This window comes from Notolepis coatsorum (genome assembly GCF_963971535.1).
Source record: "Notolepis coatsorum genome assembly, chromosome: 17".
In the NCBI taxonomy this organism is placed as follows: Eukaryota; Metazoa; Chordata; class Actinopteri; order Aulopiformes; family Paralepididae; genus Notolepis; species Notolepis coatsorum.
The window spans coordinates 92,231,370-92,237,624 of record NC_140181.1 but is presented as its reverse complement, the minus strand read 5'-3'; positions in this window follow the sequence as shown (position 1 = coordinate 92,237,624).

The following is a 6,255-nucleotide window of genomic DNA, read 5'->3' as shown; positions in this document are numbered from 1 at the left end:
GCGCGCGCAGCCCAGCATACCACGGATGGCTGACCTACCTCCATGTCGCCTCCGACTCGGCGACAAGCCATTCCACTCAACAGGCATGGACTGTTTTGGCCCGCTGCACATAAAGAGAGGAAGAGGCACCGAGAAGCGGTGGGGTATTGTATTCAAATGCATGACCACCAGAGCGATACATATCGAGCTCCTTCCGACCATGAGCGCAGACTCATTCCTTATGGCCTTCCGAAGATTCACATCACGGAAAGGAAAACCGTCTACATTATTGTCCGATCACGGGACAAACTTCAAAGGCGGAGAAAGAGAGCTGAGGGAGAGCTTCCAAGCTATGGGCCCAGAACTTAAGACCCACCTCGCTCCAGCCCAGATTGACTTCCAATTCAACCCCCCAAACGCACCCCACTTCGGTGGAACTTGGGAACGAGAAGTACGTTCTATAAAGACAGCCCTGTACGCAGTACTTGGGGCCCAGACTGTGGCGGAAGAAGTCCTAATGACAGTCCTCACGGAGATTGAGGGAGTATTGAACTCAAAGCCCCTCGGTTACGTCTCCAGTGATGTAGCAGATGTCGACCCAGTCACCCCCAACACCCTCCTGATGGGGCGGCTAGATCCCGCGTTACCCCAGACAATGTACCGGCCTGAAGAAGCGAACGGCCGACGAATGTGGAGGTACAGCCAAGTATTAGCCGACAAGTTTTGGAGCAGTTTCCTACTGCACTACCTACCGTCTCTACAGACCCGCCAGAAGTGGGTAAAAGAGAGAGACAATTTGACGGAAGGAACAGTCGTCATGATTATTGACCAGTCACTACCCAGTAAGCAAAGTGATCACCGGTGCCGATGGCAAGGTCCGAGCAGCTGAAGTACTCGTCCAGGGGCGCATTTACACCCGTCCTGTGGCGAGGCTCATAGAACTGCCCCGACTCCCAGACACAATCGATGATGACCATGACCCTATGACTTTGTGAGTTGACTGACCCTTACAGCGAACCCTTGAGTGGTAGACAGTGCGGTTAATCTGTCTCTGCTTAACTAATTGGGTTGGGACCAATTAGGGGGCGGCTGTTCTGAAGGATCAGATTAAACCGAATATATATATTTATTTATATATATATATTTAATTGTATTTGTATATCCCCTGATATCCCTTGTATATTCCTTGTACAATATGCATTGAATATCCCTTCTAGTCTACTGAACATCCCATAATAGTCTCCATTCTACCATTGGACGAGACCTTGGTGCCAGGTCGCCATACCCCTCAGACCAGGTTCAATCGTACCGCTCAACATGTATGGACAAGTCCTAGTTCCGCATAGGAATATGTCTACCGCACCACTAATGGTACTATTTGTTCATAGTGCGTATATATACTGCGCTATTAATGTAGAGCTTTCTTTTAGTCCAGTTCCTTACCCTCCAACAGAGTGACAGACGCAAAAGCCTCCCCGCGAACCACGTGTGGGCAGTAAGGCCAATTCGGCCCAGTATCGGCATTGAGACATTGTGTATATTAATATTTGAATAGTCATATTTGGCACTATATCGTCGAGTTGGACGTATTCTATTAAGCTAATAATAGTCTATTCATATGTAGTGCCTCGTGCGGTAAGAGTTCTATAGTAATCAGCACCCCCATCGTTTCGGGCATCAGCTGGACGCTTATCCAGGGTGGTTGACCCCACGTGAAGCTGCACCCGAGGAGCTCCAGGCCAAAGAGCGAGTGGACCTGTATATTGGATTATTCTACCGACGACGGCTAGCCTTCCCCGGCTTGGATTATGCTTTGAGTACTTTGATTATTCTATGGATAAAGGCCAACACTGCGGTGTGTTGGAAATACCCCCCCCCGGAGAGGACGACAGGTGAGAAGACGCTCTACACGACGAGGTCGCCTCACGTCTCTCCATCGTGGACCGGAGGACGCCGGCCACAGAGAGTCCAACTGCTTTCATCTGTGGATCGAGGATCGCTGGGCACCGGGTCGCACGACTGTGGGCTCTCCCAGGATACCCTCGGCCAGACGGGATACAGCCAGACTCTACCCCCCCCCCCCTCCAGCTGTCCTACAAGCAGTCGGAACCTTCCCCTAGTGTATCCAGCTATATAATCATTCAAGTATCATTGCTATTGTTCCCTAAATATTCCAGGTTGTATATTTGCTTCCTGCGCAATCAGAGATTGGACATTCGATATTGATCTACCTACGAATACTCATTTGCCATAAAAGTGCATACTATTTCAAATCATAAATGTAATTAAGTGATCGTTGTACATACCTTTTGCTATGTATTATTATTAAACGCAGACTTTCGACTTGGTACATTTGTGTTGGATCCGTTTCATCAGGTGGGAGTGTTTATCATAATTATTTATACCTAGTACTGGGTGGCCAGAGTCTAAAGTACAAGAGGTAGTGGTAGTAAGTATCATATCTAACCATACAGTCAGGGAATTGTACCCCTCAGTTACAACTATGCTTGCACCTCATGGTACCAAAGCACCTCAAAGGCACTAAAAACAAGATTACAAACATCACAAAACAAACTGGTCAGACTACTGCTTGACCTTACTCCTAGAACCCACCTCACCCCTGCCCACTTTGACAACATAGGATGGCTTAGAGTAGACGACAGAGTACAGCAACTTGCAATGGGCCTGGCCTACAAGATACACTGACTACACCACTAAGGTACCCATGTACATGTCAAAATACTTCCCAAAGGTCAGTGAATACCACAACCACAACACCAGAGGGAGTTCCACAAATCATGTTCAACCCAGATTCGGCACACACAAGGGTCTAAACACGTTTAGCAATTATGCCACATCAATGTGGAACGCCCTACCCACAGGCGTACATTTTTTTTGAATCCCTACCCACCTTCAAAACCGTTCTCAAAAGCACCTACAGGAGGCTGCAATTTGAAACTGGCCCCCGTAAATGTCCAAACCCTCCCATCCCATCCCATCCCACCCCCTCCCCCCCACCCACCACCTCCCAATGTGCAGTCTCCTCCCCCTCGTATGTATATATTTTCTGTTAGGATCTTTGTTTAACAGTACTGTATATTTGCATATCGTGTATGTCACAATTGTAACAGTACTGTATATCTGTATGTCATGTATGTCATAAATGCCATGATATATCTGTATATCTGTATGTTGTGTATGTCATAAATGTCATTATGAATTGAAAATGGGGGACCCTGATGTAAACAAGACGAAAGTCTTTCTCAGGTCTGCATCCCCTTAACAATTGTGTGTATTGAGCCGTACTGTATTGTACCCATTCTACAATCTATTGTGTTCAATCAATCAATCAATCAATCAATCAATCAATCAATCAATCAATCAATCAATCAATCAATCAATCAATCAATCAATCAATCAATCAATCAATCAATCAATCAATCAATCAAACTTGTTCAACCTCATGTCACATTGACTTACCTGGTGAATCTTCATAGTCCCGGGCACTGTATTCAGGGATGGAGGAATCAAATCCTGGGCCGAAATGATCTCATCCTCTGTTACCATGTATAGCCTTACAGATGAATGTGTTGCCAGTTGCTCATGCAGTGTGTTGGTGTCTGGGATGCTAGTTCCATAAGCAACAAGCCGGTCTGCTAGGTTCTTGAGTGCACCCCCTACCCCATCAGGGGCACCCTTGCCATGAGATGCCTCTGAGAAGTTCCAGGTGACATATTCAAACCCTCTCATGAAAGGCACTGTCGAGGCCGGATAGAACGCTGTCTTGTTGCGGTACTGGGAGGTGGGTCCATCTGAAATAAAATGGATGTGCTTCACTTCTGGATGTTCCTCCCGGATGGACTTGAGCACTGGATGAGCCCATGTTGCAACAGCATCATGCTTTAGGGACGCTGACAGAGAAGCAAAAGACTCCACACGTGCCCCACTCAGGTATTTGACCCCAGTATGAAGCGTCACTTGCTGGTTCCCGCCACCAAAGTGGGTGTCTTTCACTTCCCTGGTGTACTTACAGCTATAGTTAGTGTATTGTAATCTATACTATTTATTTATTTATTATTTATTCCGCCGATTTTTGTCCAGTAACTCCTGCCAGAGCTTTTTTTGGTCCAACTCGAGTTGCTATTACTTTTTGGAAAGTTTCACCGCACCGTTTGGCTACAAAGGAACTTTTGGTCCATAATAAGGAATGAATGGCAGACCATTCTAGAACATTTGTGATGTCACAGTATGATGTCATAATAGAACATTCTAGAACATGTGTGATGTCATAGTATGATGTCATATTTGAACATTCTAGAACATTTGTAATGTCACAGTATGATGTCATAATAGCACATTCTAGAACATTTGTGATATCACAGTATGATGTCATAATAGAACATTCTAGAACCTGGGTATGATGTCATAATAGAACATTCTAGAACATTAGTGTCACCCACACTAATTACAAGTGTGGTTCAGTCCTACGACAAGCGGTTCAAAAGATACAAAAATGGGGCGTGGCCTAAGGATCAAGATGAATCCCCTGAAGGGGAGGAGCCGAATCATGGGGGCGTGGTCAACATAGACCAATGAAAGAGGATATCACTACTGATTATGATGTCATAATAGAACATTCTAGAACATTTGTGTTCTATATATTTAGAACAATTCTAACAATTCTCTCTGAAGAAGAATCAGGACTGACAGACTGAAGCCTGCATTGCTCAAACAAGATGTCTACGGTGAGTCTCCACAACGGCTAGCTAGCTGTTCTACTTGAATACTGAATGTTAATATTGAATCAGACAATATTGAATTCTGAATGAAAAAATACTCATTTAATCAGATGAATCACTTTATTTGAGGATATTAAAAAAATTATACTTTTATTTTATTATTATTTTTTTTTTATTATTATTTTTTTATTAAAAACGAAGGTTTGAACGTCCGTTCGAAAAACCCTGACGAAGTTTGAATCCCAAAAACTGGCTTCGGGGACAGCCTTACCAAACATTATTATTTATATTATTCAAATGGAACTCAAACATGTTCCGTTGTGATGTCACAGTATGATGTCAATCAAACATTCTAGAACATTTGTGTTCTATATATATTCAACAATCGCGAGCTCTGCTGTGGAAAGGTGCCTTGCCGACCGTTTAGCTGTGGAAAGATGGATTTTGAGAGGTGCGCAGAGTGGCGGCGTCTGCGTCCGCCGGAACTGTGCAGCGAAGACATGTGTAGGGGTAGTAGTCGGTGGTGGGAGGCGAACGGAGTAGTTATGGAGGATCGGGAACAGGGAAGACCTCGCGATTGGTGGCCCCGGCCTGTGAGAGGCTGTCCAGGGTATTGGGAGGATGGTGATGGAAGTAAATGGTGTGAGAAGGGCGAGGAAGATAGCGATAGGGGTAAGAATGGCAAAGGGAAGGAGTCGGGTGGTGACAGAATGGAGTATAGTGGGGAGGAGAGTGAGAAAGAAGAGATTGAGAAAGAGGGGTGGGTAACGGTGGTGAAGAAGAGGAAGAAACAGACGGAGAGGAACGACAGCGATGGGGGTGAGAGTAGCCAGGGCAAGGGTAAGGGGTCGGGTGGAGAGTAGGGGGGAGGAGAGTGGGGAAGAAGGGGGGAAGAGGAAGAAAGCGAGGGACGATAGCTCAAGTGGGCCGGGAGGAGAGGGTGCTGGAAATTATGTGGCAAAAGAGGAAGTGATTCATATAGTGGTCAGGCTTGAGGGGGAGAGGGGAGTTGGGAAAGTAGGTAGGCTCGAGTTGCCCAAACTCATTGCCGAGCAATTAGGTGAGGTAAAGTACGCGAGAGTTTTGTGGGATGGGAATTTGGCCGTAGGGTGTGGTAGTGAGGGGCAGGTGGAGAGGGCTAGGAAGATGGGGAGCATTGGTGGGGTGGGTATAAGTAGGGTGGCGAGAGTAGGGGAGGGGGGAAGTAAGGGGGTGATAGCTGGGGTACCGGTCGAGGTTAGCGTAGAGCAGCTGGTGGAAAAGCTAAAGGAGGACGGGCGTAATGGCATAGTTAAGAGTGCAGAAAGGATGAGGAGGGGAGCAGAGAGGGCAGTGACGGAAACGGTAGTGATTAAGTTTGAGGGTGGGGTTGTTCCTAGGGAGGTGTTTGTAGGGCGTAGGATGTATAGGGTTAGGGAATTTGTTCAGAATCCTCTTAGGTGCTATAGGTGCCAGGAGTTTGGCCATATAGCTACCACGTGTAGGAAGGGGCTGAGGTGCGCTAGGTGTGGTGGGGAACATGAATATGGGAAGTGTG